General features: G+C 37.6%; 2 pseudogenes; both read right to left on the reverse strand.

The window, feature by feature from the left end:
• Positions 1–645: 645 nt before the first annotated feature.
• On the reverse strand, positions 646–2,878 carry LOC107655332 (beta-1,3-galactosyltransferase 2-like; annotated as a pseudogene).
• Positions 2,879–5,796: 2,918 nt separating this feature from the next.
• Positions 5,797–9,066, reverse strand: LOC107655333 (uncharacterized protein K02A2.6-like; annotated as a pseudogene).
• Between the last annotated feature and the right edge of the window lie 11,385 nt (positions 9,067–20,451).

The following is a 20,451-nucleotide window of genomic DNA, read 5'->3' on the forward strand; positions in this document are numbered from 1 at the left end:
TTGTTAAACTGCTTTATTTTAATTTTATTTTTCACATTAGCCAACACTCCATTCCATACAGCATAATGACAAAGCAATAAAACAGATATGAGTATGAATACTTTCTCAAGGCATACACACACACACACACATATATATATATGCATATGCATACTGTATGTTACATTAGGTTGGGTCAGTAACATAATTAAATTACCAAGTATTTTGGAATAACCTTATTGTTATTGTTATTGTTATTATTATTATTATTATTATTCATTATTAGTGATGCAGAAAAAAACCTTCATGACTGTACATGTGTCAAGATTAATTTGTCATGTAATAATTAATGATATGTATAAATAATAATAATAATAATAATTTACCTTAAATATATAGTTTATTTTGTTATATTTAAATATATTTAAGAACATACAATACATGTGTTAACTCTGTTACATTTATAGACACATTTTATTGTAATTTTGATTTTATTTCATATGAACTAAGTTCTATCATTGTCCTATATTCCACAGCAGTCAATTCTGATATTTAATCTCTTTGAGATATCACAACCTTTCAAGTGTATCATAACCATTCATTCACAGAGGACGTGCTGGGTCTTAATTTTGCTCATTCTTGTTCCTTGTGTTATGGTTTATCTGTTCATTTATGTCCCTTCACATTTAGCCAGAACTCTACTACCTTCTCCGTTGACCCCGCAATTGTTGTAATGAGCTTGGAAAGGTTGTGACTTTTAGGATTATTCATATAGGTCTGAAACTGAGAAGGATCTGGAGCGCCAGAGGGATTTATGCCCAACCGTTTCAGACAAGCGCCCACATAAGCGTCCTCTATGTTAAAAGGCTTTATGGCTTCAGAAGCCTCAACTATTTTGGGGGGAAGATCATTGGAGAAAACATATCCCATTCCAAGCACATACGTGGGGTATTTTGGTTTGGGGTACAGCTCCTTTGGAACATACCATTTTGAGTTTTTGTTTCTGATGACATTCTGGTTCCACATCAAATGGCCTGTAATGTAGTTCTGTCTGGGTGTGTTGGGTGCCAATAGGAGGGTCATCAGGTTCTCCAGGTCTATGTACATGTCAGAATCAACCTTCAAACTAAAATTCGCTTGAGGGCAACGAGTGGCCAACCAGTCCATGATCACCATTGTCTTTATGGTCCAGTTGAAGTAGGAGTCCACAAAGTTGCTCTGCACTAAATCTCTGTGTTGTCGGCTCTCTTCCTCCAGCTGCTGTTGAGCTTCAGGTCCTCCAGTCAAACCCACCAAGAACAGAGTCAGCACTGCTTTTCCCTGGACTGAGCTCTTATTCCCCCATGTGCTCCGGATGGCATTACGAGCATCTACCTGTTGAGGGGCCACAGGGACCATCAAGACCAGGAATGGATTCTAACTACATTTATCAGGTTCGTCCAGAATGAAATGATAATTGCTTGGATGTGCTACATATTGGTGAATTGATATGTGTTCTGTTCTAATGGATGCACTGGGTTTTTTCACTGTGGTAGTTGTTTGAATAGTTTGTTGATTATTTCAAAAATTCCAGATATTTGTTTTGCCAGACAAGCCCTCAGACACCACATTATATAGCTTAGTTTGATTTGCAATGTTAAACCAGGTGTGAGAGAGTGCGTGACTTGCATGAGAGAGAAATCATAAACATAAGCAATAATAAACACTAATAATGTCAATGTGACCAGCACAACAAATCCTGGTTTAACGTGACCCATAAAAACTCCCCTTTCAGCCAAATAGCACCTGAGAAAAAAAAGAAACAGAAAGGTTAAAAGACTAAATAATCTGATTTAGGCTTGTTTTTGCCTTAATGAGGATAATATATATATATATACAGTTTTATGCAAAAGTTTAGGCACCCCTGATAATTATCATAATTTCAAATAATAATCTGCTAGGCTTTAGGAAACAGAAACAAGGAAATATGAATCATAACAAAAACAGACACGAGCAAAAATTTGGGCACCCCAATGGAATAATAACATCAATATTTAGCAGAGCCACCTATTGCAGAAATAACAGCCTGTAGACACTTCTTATAGCCACTGATAAATCACTGAATTCTGAATGCAGGTGTTTTGGACTATTCTTCCTTGCAGAACGTCTGCCAGCTTGATGGCTACTGAGCATGGACAGCCTGCTTCCAATCAATCCATAGATTTTCAATGATATTTAAGTCTGGGGACTGGGATGGCCATTATAGAACATTGTCTCTGTGTCTGTGCATGAATTCCTTGGAAGATTTGGAACAATGCTTTAGGTTATTGTCCTGCTGAAACAACCAACCCCGTCGTAACTTCAACCTCTTGACTGATTTTTGAACATTATTCTTAAAGGGGGGGGGTACAATGCTGTTTCATGCATTCAGAGTTGTTTACACTGTTAAAGAGTTGGATTCTCATGCTAAGCATGGACAAAGTTTCAAAAAACTATTTGGACGTATGACACAGTACTTCTGTGCCAAAAATCTTACTTCCGGGTTCGTACAAGTTTCAGGGAGTTTTTTTCGATCTTGGCTCTTCATGACGTAGACGAGGGTGGAACTCCTTATATGGGCATTTCTCCCGGAAAATGCGCCCGCGCACACATCGACCAGAGCGAGAGCGAGATCGCTCCCATCAACGCGCTTCATCCGGCGGCAGCGCTGCACGGGACTTGCTCGGGAAGAATGTCTCCAAAGAAGTGTGTTTTTGGTTGTAGGGGGAAAGATAGGGGGAAGTTCAGCTTCCTAAAGAACCCAGCGTTATGTAAACAGTGGATACAGTTTGTTTTTCCGGGGCAGCAACGGAGTTTCACAAGTGTGCTTGTTGATGAACGCTTTATAAACAAGGCCCAGTTCAACGCTGGATTTGCGCATCGTTTGATACTGAAGGATGGAGCGGTCCCAGCTATAAAAGATCTTGGTCATGATTCAGAACTGCAGACGGTAAGTGAAACGGCATCAAATGTCTGTTTTGTTGGCATTCGGTGCCCAAGTGCTCGTTACTCTTTAGCTCGGCTTTTTCCGGAGAGAATCGTAAAGCTGATTCTTTCTTTTATAAATATGATAAAACTAAAGACTTTTTGGAGATATGAAGGATGCAGTACTACTCTATAGGTACTCAAGATTAACATGAGATTGGGTGAAACTGTGTGTGTTATGCCCCCTTTAAAAAACTGCTGGTACTGGGTGGAATCCAAGCAACCCTCAATTCTGACAAGGTTTCCAGTACCTGTGCTTGCCACACAGCCCCATAGCATGATGGACCCTTCACTAAATTGAACAGTAGGGAGCAGGTTCTTCTATTCCACCATGCAAACCGCTTCTGGTTGTGACCAGATAACTCTATCTTAGTTTCATCTGTCCACAGCACATTAGCCCAAAATAATTCTGGCTTGTCCAGATGAGCCTTTGCATTCCTCAAACGAATCAGCTTGTTGGCAGTACGCAGAAAAGTGTTTTTCCGCATCATCCTTCCATTGAGTTGTCCCTTATGCAAAGTGCACTGGACTGTGGAACAATGTACAATTACATTATCAGCAGTCAGATGCTCTTGGATCTCTTAGGAGGTGATCTGTTGTTTGTCTGTGACAATTCTAACCATTCTTTGCTGTTGCCTTTCGGATATTTTTCTCAGCCTACCACATCTTTCCTTGACAATGACTGTTTCTGTGGCCTTCAATTTTCTAACTATATTTCTGACTGTGGAGGCAGAGACCTTAAACCTTTGTGAAATTTTTTTTATCCTACTCCTAATTCAACTTGATGAATTATCCTAGTTTTTACGTCATTAGGGAGTTCTTTTGAGGTTCCCATGTTGCTTCTTTCCAGTAGAGAATCAAGGAGAAGTACAACTAGTAATTAACTTCCTTAAATATAATTTTCCATGATGGGTTGCACCTGAATTTGCAGTGTTAAGGTTCACTGAGCCAATCAAATCAATACTGTGTTGTAATTAATCAGCAATAAGTAACTACATGTATGAAAATCAATACAATTGAAAGGGTGCCCAAACACATTCAACTTTATTTCATACAACTCAATACTGCTACACTTTTCTATCTGAAAAACATCACATTATGCAGCTTTCTTTAGAAAATGAATGGCATATCACTACAATCTTTTCTTATGAAGAAGTCATTATTATGACTTCGACTTAGAGGGGTGCCCAAACTTTTGCATAAAAGTGTGTGTGTGTGTGTGTGTGCGTGTGTGTGTATATATATAAGCAAGGAAAGGAAATAAGAAAAAAATAAGTAGTATAATAAAAATGGATGAATGATTATATGGTTAAATGATTATAAATAAAAAAAAAAAGCAAAGATGTATATGATAAAATATTTATATGATGTTACGTGTTATGCAGTTCCTCTTTTACTATGAAAATAACAGTTAAGAAATATTACCTATGTAAACTCCTTTAGGAGTAGTGATTTGGGAAATTTAAGGACCATTTGGCAGAGAGACAAATTGATCCAGAGAAATGGTCCAGCATTTTGGTGGGGTGTGGTAAATATATAAAAGAAGCAAGGGGAAAGTTCACTCAATATAAGATTCTTCACAGATACTACCACACTCCTGTAAGACTTTACAGGATGAAACTGATGAAGGACAATTTGTGCTGGAAATGCCAGTTGGAAACTGGTACCTTTTTACATTGTATCTGGGAGTATAGCCTAGTTAAACCATTCTGGAAACAAGTTATAGATGTCATAAGTTGCTGGTATGGCTCCACAATATCTCTAACACCTCAACTGTGTTTATTAGGTGACAAGTCTCAATTACCAAATGTTTCTAAGCGTGTACTTTCTGTTATAATGGTATGTATTACAATGGCTAGTAGGATTATTCTGAGACACTGCAAGATTGGGTGAGTGCAATGATAGAAATTGCTTCTTACGAATCTATGCTTAATAGAGTAAATGGTGTGAAAGAGGATGGGTTGTCTCCTTGGGAAGAGTTCTGGACATATATTACAGTAACAACTCAGAATGAATAGATTAACACTTGGTGATATGTCTTGTATTGTACTTTCTCAAATGTTCCAACTATGCATGTAGAAATCTGTAACCCTGTATTATCTGGTTCCACATTGTCCTCTGTATAAATATATCTCGAATATGTATTGGCAGCTCACAAAAACTAAGCGAAGATATTAAAATGTTAGAATATGCCTAATAATGGCGGTATCCACCATTGAGGTTTTCTGAAATAGCTGCAACTTTATTGCATGATATTGCATAACGCCAAGATAAGTGCCTTTCTTATGAGCGGCCTAATAAGTCTAAAAGCTCTTGTAAATGTCAAAATGTTTGAGGTGAGTTAAGTAAGCAATCTTCCTATTCACATTGGTTTCTGACTGCAGTTTCCTCCTCAAGGCTTCAGCTGACGACCATAATTTATGAAACAAGATGTAAATATTAGAGTGGGTGTAATATATTGTTCTAGGAGTTGGATTTGGGGAGATGAACGACAGACATGTACTCTGCAAGCTGACTTGTTTACTCCGAACTCACGCTCTAAACAGGCCACACACGTACGTACAATGGGGGCGTAGTTTTACGTAAATGTCACTCAGATCATCTATTACACTCCTTCCTTACAACAATAATAGCTTAGAAACAAACTTTTTTTTTTCATTTTAGTGCAACAGGAAAACCCAATGGCTTCCAAACATTTTGATGACAGTATTACAAAATATTATAACAACTATTTCTTTAACTTCAAGCATTAGCAAAGAACACCTATAATACTGTAACTTATAAATGCAGCCTTTATGGAGCAGTATGAATCCTCTAAGGATATCTGCGAACAGTTTCCACAGCAGGTGTTGCACACCCTGGAACTTGTGCTGTCACGTTCTCTGTGTTTTCAGGGCTCTTAGGCTCAATGATTGGCATGGAACAGTCACCAATGGTAGGAAAGTTCAATGGTCCTCTGTTATCATCAGTGACACTTGAATTCGGGATCTCTAACACACCAGGTATGGGAGATCCTTCTGCAGCATTTCTTGGCAACATATGGTCCACATGCACAGTGTGCCTTCTCTGACCCTCCTGCACGACATAACTTACAGGACCCTTTCGCTTGATCACCGTTGCACTCAACCATTTCTCCTGCCCTCCTCTGAAATTTCGGACTCGTACTGGTTCTTCCTCCACAAAGGACCTTAGGATTTGTCTTCCTCGGTCATGTTGTTTCTTTTGTTCCTGCTGTTTTGCTTGAACTGACTTTGCTAGATCAGGCTTCAAAAGTGAAAAACGTGTTTGGATGTGACGTTTTAGAAACAGCTCTGCTGGTGTTTTTCCTGTTATGGTATGAAGTGTACTCCGATACATTATCAAGAAATTTGCCAATTTGTGCTTGAGTGAAAGCATCTGCTTACCCTGTTTTTCACAAACATTTTTCAGAAGTGAGTTTTTAAGTATCTGAACAGATCTTTCTGCAGCACCATTTGAGGCCGGATGATAGGCAGGGACTCGTGTATGTTTTATTCCATTTCCCTTCAGGAAATCAGTGAACTCAGTGGACACGAGCTGTGGCCCATTATCGGAGACCACCTCCTCTAGTATCCCATAAGCTGCAAACAATCCTCGGAGTGCATCAATGGTGAGTGAGGAGGTGACTGATGACATTGGCACAACCTCTAACCATTTTGAATGGCTGTCGATCACTACTAGGAAGAACTGCTTGTCTTTTTCTGCAAAAATCAATGTGGATCCTCTGCCATGGCCTCTCAGGCCATCTCCACGGATGAAGAGGCGCCCCGGCAGGTGACTTTTGAACTGCCAGACAGAAGCTACAGCTGCGCACTCTCTCTTCAATGCAGCCATCTAATCCTGGCCACCACAGGTAGCTACGAGCGAGGGCCTTCATACGGCAGATTCCTAGATGCTCATGGTGTAGCTCGTCCAGTAGTCTTGATCGGTATTTGGGTGGAATTATAACACGCATTCCCCACAACACACAGCCTTGGTCCTCCGACAGCTCATGTCTACGTGTGAAGTACGGTTTCAGATTCTCCTCCGACACGTAGTTGGGCCAGCCATTCACAGTATAATCCCACACTTTGCATAGTGTGGGATCTTTCCGTGTTGCTTGGGCTATGTCCCTTGCAGACACCAGAAGATCATCCAACTGGGAAAAGTACAACACACTTCCTTCTTCCCCAGTACAATCTTTAACCACTGTTGGCAGTCTGGACATTGCGTCAGCGTTCATGTGGTCAGCTGATTTCCGATACTCAATGTCATAATTATAAGCCATCAGCACTAATGCCCATCGCTGCATTCGAAGAGCTGCCAAAGTTGGTATTGCTGCCTTTGGTCCGAGAATCGCCAGCAGAGGCTTGTGGTCAGTTATGAGTGTGAATTTCCATCTGTAAATATATTTATGGAACTTCCTTACCCCATAGATGATGGACAGGGCTTGTCGTTCTATTTGAGCATACTTTTTCTCGGTTTCCGTCAGCGTGCGAGATGCGAACGCTATGGGGCGCTCCTCTCCATTGTCCATAATATGCGAGATCACCGCGCCTACCCCATAAGGTGAGGCATCGCAGGCTAATTTCAGGGGTCGGTTGCCATCATAATGCACCAGCACTGTGCTACCGAGCAACAGCTGTTTCACCTCCTCAAAAGCCATATCACAAGCAGCAGTCCAGCTCCACGGTTGCTTCTGTTTAAGCAGATTATGTAAAGGCTGAAGCCAACTGGAGAGATTTTGCAAGAAACGTCCATAATAATTCAGGAGGCCCAAAAAAGACCGTAGCTCAGTGACATTGTTTGGTTTTGGGGCGTTTACAATCGCTGTTACCTTTTCGTCAGTAGGGTGAAGTCCTTATTTGTCGATGCGGTGCCCCAAATACTCAACACTGCTTTGCATGAACTGACACTTGGAAAGTTTTACTCTGAGGCCATACCTCTGCAGTCTGGTAAGCACTTCATCCAGTTTCCTGATATTGTCCTCTTTTGAGCTGGCAGTGACAAGGATGTCATCAAGGAAACAGATGACATGATCTAGCCCTTGAAGGATTTGAGCCATGACGGCCTGGAAAATAGAAGGAGCACTGGCCACTCCATAACTCAGACGATGGTACTTGTACAAGCCACGGTGAGTATTTATGGTGAGGTATTTCTCAGAGTGCTGGTCCAGTTTTAATTGCTGATAAGCATGCGCCAAGTCCAGTTTACTAAACAATGTTCCACCTGCCAGCTTAGCGAACAAATCCTCTGTGTTGGGTAGCGGATATGTTTCCTCCTCCAGATTCTGGTTTATAGTGACTTTATAGTCACCACAAATGCGGATGGACTTATCACTTTTAGGCACAACTACGTTTGGCGCTGCCCAGTCACTTCTGTCAATTTTGGATACTATGCCTGCTTTTTCCAGTCTATCCAGTTCCTTTTCCACAGCTTCACGTAATGCATAAGGAACAGGTCTAGCTTTCTGAAAGATTGGTGGTGCATCAGGACGTACTCGGATAGTTGCTTTAAAATCTTTAATTGCGCTCGGTTTGTCAGAAAATACCTCTGTGTGTCGTCTCAACACTGCTTTTACTGCTGGGTCAGAGGCCACTTCAGCTTTCTCCACATTGAAAATGTTTGGCCAATCTAACTGAATTTTCTCTAGCCAGTTCCGGCCCAGCAGGGCTGGCCTTTCCCCTTTGACAATGACCAATGGCAGTGTCACATTTTGCTTTTCATACTGCACTGGCACATCTACGGATCCCAGCAATTGAATTCTCTCACCTGAATATGTAATTAGCTGCATGCTGGTTTTGCTTAACGGTAAGTGTGACAGGAACTCCTTGTATGAGTGTTCTGACATCAGCGACACAGCTGCCCCCCTGTCAAGCTGCATGTCCATGCACTTCCCGTCCAATTTCACATTCACCACAATTCCTTTCTTTCCATCTGAGGTTGTGTATATTGTATATACACCAAATAACTCTGATTCATCCTCTTTTCCTTCATTACAACTCTCTGCTTCCACATACTGTGTCTGTCCGGCTGCTCTTTTATTTCTACAGGCTCTTGCAATGTGTCCGATTTTGTTACACCCATGACACTTCTAATTTTTGAACCTGCAGTCTCTAGCAGAATGTTTCCCAGCACATCTGTAACATTTATTGCTTTCTTCTGGTCTCTGTTCCCTCTTCTGGTATTTTCCTTTTTCAGAATCATCTCTCCCCTTAAACTTCCCTTTTCCTCTCCTATGAAAAAGTTTTGCTTCATTCACAGCATTCACTGACTGTAAATCCCTTGTCTTACCCGCAATTTCCAACGTATTTCTTGAGGCCAGCTCCATGGATGACGCAATTTCGCAAGCCTGGTGGAACGTTAGATCCTTTTGACTCAACAATTTGCGTTGCATCCACTCACAAATCTGTCTCTGAGCGCATCACTCAAATACTGTCCAAATTCACAGCTCACTGATAGCTGCTTCAAAGCCACGATGTAATCTGCCACGTATTCACCCCCTTTTGGTTGCGTTTCTGAAACTTAAAACGCTCCGCGATAATTAATGGTTGCGGTCTGTAATGCGCTAGCAACGCTGCTTTTAGTTCATTGTCATTCGCCAGCAGCCACTGTTCAAAACACTCAATGTACGATTCAAAATCCTCCTTTACTTCCTTGTACTCATCCACATGGCCAAACTGCATCGCTGCCATGTTAGCTATGTTGTTAGCGACTTTTCACTTGTGCCTTGTTCCTTTTTCTTTACTTTTACGACAAGTGCGACAGTGTTTCTCCACCACTAACAGTCTCTAAAATGAATTCTTAATCCTTGTCGCCACTGTAATATATTGTGCTAGGAGTTGGATTTGGGGAGATGAACAACAGACACGTACTCTGCAAGCTGACTTGTTTACTCCGAACTCACGCTCTAAACAGGCCACACACGTACATACAATGGGGGCTGGTTTTACGTAAATGTCACTCAGATCATCTATTACAGTGGGATTTTTTTGGTGGAAAATGAACTATGTTTAAAAGAGTGGTGAAGGAAGCATTTTAATGGATAAAAAAAAAGATAACATTTTTTCATTTTACTTCATTCCTATTCATGCTTATGAATAGGAAGTAGGGCTGTCATCATTAACGCGTTAACACATGCGATTAATTTTACAATCCTTAACGCGTTAAAATGATTTAATGCAATTAACGCAAAATTACTGAAGCACAATTTTTATTCTAACCCTTTAACCCAATTTTGCTTCTCTGCTTGCGATTAGATCATTTTAAGCCGCTAAACTCCGGGAAAGTATTCAGTCCACTGATCCAGTAAGCGAATGCATTCAAACAATCCGTCCAAAACAGCGCTAATATAAAGCAAACCAGGCTGATTACATCAGAGATTGCAGAGAGAACAGAGACTCGCGTTGCATTTTAAGTTAATTATTAATTCCAGTGTGTTTCGCTTTAAAACACGAGCTCTGTCATATTCTGTGATTGTCTCTGAAGAGTGCGATCCCTCACATGTTGCAGACTGAATGGATTGTCAACACTTCCCACCGCTGTATGGCCAGATGAGACGCAAACTACGTTTTCTCGACTGGATAACCAGTCTCGCTAGTAAAGTCTTGATGGATGAAGACTGCAATCAAGGTAAAGACGATTGCGGTGGCGTACAGGAGTCTTACAGTAAGCACGCGTGAGTCCGTTATAATAATGCGTGTATGAGTGCTCTTGACTGATCGCACATTGCATTTATGCACAACGTACATTCACGTTGTTTCCACACACATTCACGATAATGTTTTGGTTTGTCATATTTATGTTGTTGTGTTTAGTTATACGGAATGGATCCGTCACGTGTACTGTAGTAGATGCAGTCAGCAGGCAATTGGTTTAGGGTTATTTTTTTTTTGGCATCTCCATCGCAACTTGGCTTCTCTAAAATGTAAAGAAGCTCTTTGCTGTTGCACTGTACACATACTATAAAATTCAGATTTTTTTTCTTTCATATGTGCTTATATGGGCTCCTTATATCATTTGGTTCTTTGGTGTCCTTTTGGAGATTCTAAGTGTCCTTTTTTGGAAAGACATCTAAATTGATCTTGAAAAAAGCTTGCAGAAAATATAGATTTTTGAGAATCACCCTTCAGTCTTTTGGTTTACTTTGCTGGATATAGCAAATTATGACAAAATAAACATTTGAAACAAGATAAATGGTCTATGCTTAATTTCATGAAGTGTGCGATTAATCGCGATTAATGAAAGAAGAGGGATGTGATTAATTAGATAAAAAATTTTAATCAATTGACAGCCCTAATAGGAAGTGATTAAAAAGACGAAATTTCAGCTGCCAAGTCACCCTAAATAGGTGTGAATAGTCATATTTTTGAAAGTGTTCAGTGCACACCGTGTTACTTGCTTATTTTGAACATAATCTGCAAGGTATAGCCTATGTATATACTACTTCTGGGCATGGTGAAAAGTAATTTAATAAATGTTTTTTTTTCTTTTAATATATATTTTTACTAGATAACAGAACAATGACATATTGTCACATCTTTGGCTAAAACCTAGAAAACTGAATTTTGAATTTCAAAGATTCAGTTGCATAATTGTAGCCTATGTAGAAGAAATATGCTTTATTTAATAACTGTGTTTAGGCACATTTTATTGCAATTCCCGTATTTTCAGGTTTATTTACTCTCGAGGAAACAGAATCATGAAACCAATCTTAGGGAAGACTGGACTGATAGTTCTGGACATCTCATTTGCATATCAGGCTTGTCCTCAGGGCTCATCTGCAATTTTTTTTTTCTTGGCAGCCACGTGCAGAAAAAATGATCGCATAACACAGAGGTGATTTTGTTTTCGTAAAAATAAAACTACACATGTCCGAAACGCAATATATGCTCATGCAAAAAAAAATTCACTCTGAGAGAACTTTTCGTTTTGAATATGTCTGACATTAACGTAACTATTATGCATGCACTTGAGGCTCTTCAAACCAAACAGACAGTTATGCAACCAGTGTTGGTGTAATGCATTACAAGTAATGCGAGTTACGTAATCAGATTACTTTTTTCAAGTAGTAATTAGTAAAGTAATGCATTACTTTTTAATTTACAAGAAAATATCTGAGTTACTTTTTAAAAAAAGTAATGCCAGTTACTTTGTTTTCCCATGTATTGACTGACAGCTCTCCTGTCCTCATGCTGAGAGAAATCAGGAGTAAGTGCAGAGGCGTTGTGTGTGCTGTGTAAACATGATGTTACTGTAGTTCTAGACTAAATGTCAACATGCATTTACTCATGTCTCTTGCACAAAAACAGATTCAGTATTCCTCAAAATGTATAAAAACAGAGAATGCAAACTCAGAATATGACGCAAACCTGCAATAATGAAATACGTTAAGTAACACAAATGTCCTTTATGTATTAAATCCCATTTTATTAACCAACATCTTTACTGCTGACCTTTGATGATCCAATTCAACCATACTAATAAGCCAAAATGATAACATAACATTAAATAAAGAAAACATTTGTGTTACATTTTTTAATTGCTCAAGAGTGTTGAACTTTCTTTTCCTGCATCATATTCTTCATGCGATCCAGAATGACAGCACAGCTGAAAGGTTTGTTTGAGCTGCGCCCTCTACTGTACAGACGTGGATTTACATTTCCTTCAGCCTGAGGCTTATTCATTTCACTTTTGGTGTGAAAAGGCTTTTACATTTGCCAAAAATATAAATTTTTATACTAAAAACAAACAAGCAAGCCCAGCCCAGATGAGAAAAAGTAACGTAAAGCATTACTTTCCATAAAAAGTAACTAAGTACCTTAAGTAGTTACTTTTGATTAAGGAGTAATGCAATATTGTATGCATTGTAATGCATTGCTTGTAAAAGTAACTTTCCCCAACACTAGAACAAAGATAATAGAGAACAATCTTTGTTCCACACAGAGCAAAGATAATAATTAGCGTAGCTGCTGTTCATAACATTTCAAACAAAGTTAATAATTTGAGTTTTATTTGATATAACTTTAGTACAAGGAATGAGATGCATTATGTGAATGCTTGGCTAAAGAGATGTGTCTTTAATATAGATGTAAACTGGGAGAGTGTGTCTGAGCCCCGAACAGTTTCAGGAAGGCTATTTCAGAGTTTAGGAGCCAAATGTGAAAATGCTCTACCTCCTTTAGTGGAGTTTGCTGTCCTCATTCAACACTATTGTCACATATATCAAATTTATGGGTCCATAATTAAAAAATGGTACAGTCAACATGTCTGAAAATGGGCATGGTGTTAGTCAAGAGCGCTGGGAATAAGCCATAAGTGAATGGTAAATTGAAAATGGAGTTTGTTGTTGTCATGATATTTTGTATATTTACAGCTATAATACATACAATATTTAACTACTTTTATATTTGGTTTCATGGGCAACAACTGTTGATATTTCTTTTTATTTAGTTAATGCATTAATGCATTGAAAGGATGAAACATTAATATTTTCTAGTTGGCTTCACACCTCTGTACTGCTATCTATCTCTAGAATGATGATTTTTTAATTCGATTTTGATGTGCCTTTATGTTTTGACAGTCCGTTTTCTCTCATATATCAGTGTTATTTACATTTCAAAAAAGTTTGTTATTCTTTTGTGAAAACAGACACAACCCTTATGAAATGAACCATGGTTTTAGTATAGTAAAAGAGTAGTAACCATGTTTTTTGGCGTATAACCACAGTTTTACTACAAATATCATGGTTAAACTATGGTTGGTGAAGCAAAACCAAGGTTAATTTGTGGTTACCATGGTTTAACTGTGGTAACCATGTTTTATTTTTTTGGTTTTATTTGTAGTAAAACCCCCAAAAAAAGTGTGAATAAGAGAAAAGCCATATGGTCCCTAAGTTGAGCGTTAAGCTAACAAACGCGGAAGCGTCTCGTCTTCGTCAATAAGAAGTAATTTCGAACACAGCTTTATTCTTATGTAGCTCCTCCCAGGAACTAAATTATTTAGAGACTTAAAAACAAAAACAAGGTTTTTAAACTCCACTCTAAACTGCACAGGCAGCCAATGCAGAGAAGCTAAAACAAGAATGATATGAGTACATTTACACACTCACTTGAAAGATGGTGACGATTATAGGGGCCCACGGCTGTGGGGGACCCCCAGCAATGTCAACCGACTGCCCGAGGCCAGCATGAAAGACGCCCAGGACAGTTGACGGGCCATGAAAAGCTTATCATTTGCAAGTGTTTTTAAGCCTTGCCAATTTAAACATTCAAGAGATTTTAAAGCATTCAAGCACAAGAAGACGCGAAAGATGTCAAATGAGTACTCGCGCGTGTGTTCAGTGTGCACACAGAGAGCCGAATTGCTAACACCGAATTGAGTTTGAACGAACAAATACAGTTCACCAATTTAAGCATTCAAGCACAGAAAAGACTGCTCACAAAAAGAGCTTAATTCAGCATGCAGAGAGCAGCGTCTCACAGCCCGTGAACACCGAATTGAGTTTTGCCTCTTCTTGCGCTTGAACGGACAAATATATACAAAATTATGTCGAAATACCCATCTTGGCGAGTATCCTCGAAAAACTGTCGGCTATGTCTTAAGTGAACGTAAACAGTTGAGAAAGAAAACAGATGTGTATCGTTATATCGGATCCATGCATTGTTTCTTAAAGTGTCTGTGCCTAATTGACCAGCTGCTGTCGCTGTCCTTAATGTTAATCCAAGAAAATAAAAGAGAGAAAATCACTCACTGCTCTTGACTGAATAACTTGTTTTAACAAGAATTAATCTATGTTTAATTTATACAGTGAAGACTATGCAAAGCTGTTTTTAAATTTGGTTATTTGGTTTCTGTATGCTGAACAACTACAAACTTGAAAAAACTTAAATCATTATTTAATTTGTATCCTTATTCTATTTATTTATTTGTGCTATTTACACTATTTCAAACAGGGCCCACGGGTACGACCTGCACCGGGGCCCCGCAAACCCCAGCTATGGCCCTGCCAATAGGTATGTTTAGGGTTAGGGTTTGGTGAGGACAATAATTAAATGTATACAATTAAACAACTAAATAATTACTTAAAAATAATATTACAAATAAAGAATTGAAAAACAAGTGCTATAAAAGAGTATCAACTGCTAATACATACATAGAATTTTTTTTTTTATTAAATAAAATAAAATAAAATAAAATAATAAAGGGTCCTGAAACTGCAGCCTCCAGTGCAGGGTTGTGAAAAATGTCGTGCTATTCTCTTTCTCACCACTTGGGGCACTGAATTGTAATATAATCAGTACAGATAGTACAGCATGCAGAGGCTGAAGCTTGGCCTTGGCATGCGCTCAAACTCTTGAGTTCTTGTTGAAAAACTTGTGGTTTATGCTCAGCTGAAAGTAATTGAGGCTATGTTTGGTATGAAATGCATGTTTACACTAGAAGTGTTATTTGAATGTTTAAGATGGTTTCTTTTATTACTTTTTTGACTTTGATATACTTGATATGAAGACTGTGGAGGAAGTTTTATAATTTCCTTTTGTTCACAAATACTTTATACGTATGATCTTCCAACTTGCTCTGAACTTTGGTATTGACAGAAACAATCATATGAATTAAGATTGACTGTTATGCTGGACTTTTTGGGACTTTGAATGGAATTCCGATAAGACTTTATTCACTCTGTTACTTTTAGTTCATCATCCACAGACAGAGAACTGATTTGAATTATACCTTTACATATTATTTTGTTTTGATTTGGTGTAAATATCATGAAAAATGTGAAATGAAATGCTTTGATATGTTTTGCTTAATTTTTCTTACTGAATATAAAAGACTGTATTTTGCATTCAATGAGAGACTCTGATTTATGCCTTGTTAAATAAAATATTTTAATGCAATAGGTTACCTTTATAATTAAGTTGTAAAGCAAATTTCAGGCGTGGTTAAACCTAAGACTGTAATAACATTCATAGTCTTGTACTTTTTGAAATTCATTTGTCACCCCACTTTTTTTTTTTTTTTTTTATTTTTTTACCCAGTTACTTTGTCAATGGATAATTGCCATTTTCTCTACTTTACTCATGTCTCTTGCACAAAAACAGATTCAGTATTCCTCAAAATGTATAAAAACAGAGAATGCAAACTCAGAATATGACGCAAACCTGCAATAATGAAATACGTTAAGTAACACAAATGTCCTTTATGTATTAAATCCCATTTTATTAACCAACATCTTTACTGCTGACCTTTGATGATCCAATTCAACCATACTAATAAGCCAAAATGATAACATAACATTAAATAAAGAAAACATTTGTGTTACATTTTTTAATTGCTCAAGAGTGTTGAACTTTCTTTTCCTGCATCATATTCTTCATGCGATCCAGAATGACAGCACAGCTGAAAGGTTTGTTTGAGCTGCGCCCTCTACTGTACAGACGTGGATTTACATTTCCTTCAGCCTGAGGCTTATTCATTTCACTTTTGGTGTGAAAAGGCTTTTACATTTGCCAAAAATATAAATTTTTATACTAAAAACAAACAAGCAAGCCCAGCCCAGATGAGAAAAAGTAACGTAAAGCATTACTTTCCATAAAAAGTAACTAAGTACCTTAAGTAGTTACTTTTGATTAAGGAGTAATGCAATATTGTATGCATTGTAATGCATTGCTTGTAAAAGTAACTTTCCCCAACACTAGAACAAAGATAATAGAGAACAATCTTTGTTCCACACAGAGCAAAGATAATAATTAGCGTAGCTGCTGTTCATAACATTTCAAACAAAGTTAATAATTTGAGTTTTATTTGATATAACTTTAGTACAAGGAATGAGATGCATTATGTGAATGCTTGGCTAAAGAGATGTGTCTTTAATATAGATGTAAACTGGGAGAGTGTGTCTGAGCCCCGAACAGTTTCAGGAAGGCTATTTCAGAGTTTAGGAGCCAAATGTGAAAATGCTCTACCTCCTTTAGTGGAGTTTGCTGTCCTCATTCAACACTATTGTCACATATATCAAATTTATGGGTCCATAATTAAAAAATGGTACAGTCAACATGTCTGAAAATGGGCATGGTGTTAGTCAAGAGCGCTGGGAATAAGCCATAAGTGAATGGTAAATTGAAAATGGAGTTTGTTGTTGTCATGATATTTTGTATATTTACAGCTATAATACATACAATATTTAACTACTTTTATATTTGGTTTCATGGGCAACAACTGTTGATATTTCTTTTTATTTAGTTAATGCATTAATGCATTGAAAGGATGAAACATTAATATTTTCTAGTTGGCTTCACACCTCTGTACTGCTATCTATCTCTAGAATGATGATTTTTTAATTCGATTTTGATGTGCCTTTATGTTTTGACAGTCCGTTTTCTCTCATATATCAGTGTTATTTACATTTCAAAAAAGTTTGTTATTCTTTTGTGAAAACAGACACAACCCTTATGAAATGAACCATGGTTTTAGTATAGTAAAAGAGTAGTAACCATGTTTTTTGGCGTATAACCACAGTTTTACTACAAATATCATGGTTAAACTATGGTTGGTGAAGCAAAACCAAGGTTAATTTGTGGTTACCATGGTTTAACTGTGGTAACCATGTTTTATTTTTTTGGTTTTATTTGTAGTAAAACCCCCAAAAAAAGTGTGAATAAGAGAAAAGCCATATGGTCCCTAAGTTGAGCGTTAAGCTAACAAACGCGGAAGCGTCTCGTCTTCGTCAATAAGAAGTAATTTCGAACACAGCTTTATTCTTATGTAGCTCCTCCCAGGAACTAAATTATTTAGAGACTTAAAAACAAAAACAAGGTTTTTAAACTCCACTCTAAACTGCACAGGCAGCCAATGCAGAGAAGCTAAAACAAGAATGATATGAGTACATTTACACACTCACTTGAAAGATGGTGACGATTATAGGGGCCCACGGCTGTGGGGGACCCCCAGCAATGTCAACCGACTGCCCGAGGCCAGCATGAAAGACGCCCAGGACAGTTGACGGGCCATGAAAAGCTTATCATTTGCAAGTGTTTTTAAGCCTTGCCAATTTAAACATTCAAGAGATTTTAAAGCATTCAAGCACAAGAAGACGCGAAAGATGTCAAATGAGTACTCGCGCGTGTGTTCAGTGTGCACACAGAGAGCCGAATTGCTAACACCGAATTGAGTTTGAACGAACAAATACAGTTCACCAATTTAAGCATTCAAGCACAGAAAAGACTGCTCACAAAAAGAGCTTAATTCAGCATGCAGAGAGCAGCGTCTCACAGCCCGTGAACACCGAATTGAGTTTTGCCTCTTCTTGCGCTTGAACGGACAAATATATACAAAATTATGTCGAAATACCCATCTTGGCGAGTATCCTCGAAAAACTGTCGGCTATGTCTTAAGTGAACGTAAACAGTTGAGAAAGAAAACAGATGTGTATCGTTATATCGGATCCATGCATTGTTTCTTAAAGTGTCTGTGCCTAATTGACCAGCTGCTGTCGCTGTCCTTAATGTTAATCCAAGAAAATAAAAGAGAGAAAATCACTCACTGCTCTTGACTGAATAACTTGTTTTAACAAGAATTAATCTATGTTTAATTTATACAGTGAAGACTATGCAAAGCTGTTTTTAAATTTGGTTATTTGGTTTCTGTATGCTGAACAACTACAAACTTGAAAAAACTTAAATCATTATTTAATTTGTATCCTTATTCTATTTATTTATTTGTGCTATTTACACTATTTCAAACAGGGCCCACGGGTACGACCTGCACCGGGGCCCCGCAAACCCCAGCTATGGCCCTGCCAATAGGTATGTTTAGGGTTAGGGTTTGGTGAGGACAATAATTAAATGTATACAATTAAACAACTAAATAATTACTTAAAAATAATATTACAAATAAAGAATTGAAAAACAAGTGCTATAAAAGAGTATCAACTGCTAATACATACATAGAATTTTTTTTTTTATTAAATAAAATAAAATAAAATAAAATAATAAAGGGTCCTGAAACTGCAGCCTCCAGTGCAGGGTTGTGAAAAATGTCGTGCTATTCTCTTTCTCACCACTTGGGGCACTGAATTGTAATATAATCAGTACAGATAGTACAGCATGCAGAGGCTGAAGCTTGGCCTTGGCATGCGCTCAAACTCTTGAGTTCTTGTTGAAAAACTTGTGGTTTATGCTCAGCTGAAAGTAATTGAGGCTATGTTTGGTATGAAATGCATGTTTACACTAGAAGTGTTATTTGAATGTTTAAGATGGTTTCTTTTATTACTTTTTTGACTTTGATATACTTGATATGAAGACTGTGGAGGAAGTTTTATAATTTCCTTTTGTTCACAAATACTTTATACGTATGATCTTCCAACTTGCTCTGAACTTTGGTATTGACAGAAACAATCATATGAATTAAGATTGACTGTTATGCTGGACTTTTTGGGACTTTGAATGGAATTCCGATAAGACTTTATTCACTCTGTTACTTTTAGTTCATCATCCACAGACAGAGAACTGATTTGAATTATACCTTTACATATTATTTTGTTTTGATTTGGTGTAAATATCATGAAAAATGTGAAATGAAATGCTTTGATATGTTTTGCTTAATTTTTCTTACTGAATATAAAAGACTGTATTTTGCATTCAATGAGAGACTCTGATTTATGCCTTGTTAAATAAAATATTTTAATGCAATAGGTTACCTTTATAATTAAGTTGTAAAGCAAATTTCAGGCGTGGTTAAACCTAAGACTGTAATAACATTCATAGTCTTGTACTTTTTGAAATTCATTTGTCACCCCACTTTTTTTTTTTTTTTTTAATTGTTTAGCATGGAATTAACAGAAAAATAATTAAATAAACTAGTTTTACGTGCGTGTGTGTATGTGTTTATGTATTAAATGCTGTAAAGTGGTACTAGTCCACCTCACATTTCTCAGTTGGAGGTGTGAAAATCTGTTCACTTTGGATTTATGAATGAACCGCCGCTCGTTTTAAAATCTTACCGGTCTACTGACATTTGTCATGACACTCACTTGCAACATTACAATACTCAGGATAACTTTTGTTTACTCTACAATAAGTAAATAAGTAAAGACAGAGTTTGTGCCAAAACACAAACATCTAAAGATTTGTTTCTCTGGCGCGTAAGGTTACCATTGTGTTAGCATTGTGCAGTTGAGTAACAAGAGCTGATGAAAAAGAGAGTGGAGGCTTTGCAATTTGAATATGGAAACCACTGAACATTCAAATGTGCCATGTGCAACAAAATGTGAACATGCTTTTAAGTCAAGTCAAGTCACCTTTATTTATATAGCGCTTTTAACAATACAGATTGTGTCAAAGCAACTTCTGCATCAGAAACAGGTATCATGTTTCGTAACTTGGCAATACTTGGCAATGTATTTACAAATATAATACATATTATTTATACATTTATACATACATAAATCCTATTTCCCACAGCAAATGATTT

The sequence above is a fragment of the Sinocyclocheilus anshuiensis genome, unplaced genomic scaffold (assembly GCF_001515605.1).
Source record: "Sinocyclocheilus anshuiensis isolate Anshui unplaced genomic scaffold, SAMN03320099.WGS_v1.1 scaffold880, whole genome shotgun sequence".
In the NCBI taxonomy this organism is placed as follows: Eukaryota; Metazoa; Chordata; class Actinopteri; order Cypriniformes; family Cyprinidae; genus Sinocyclocheilus; species Sinocyclocheilus anshuiensis.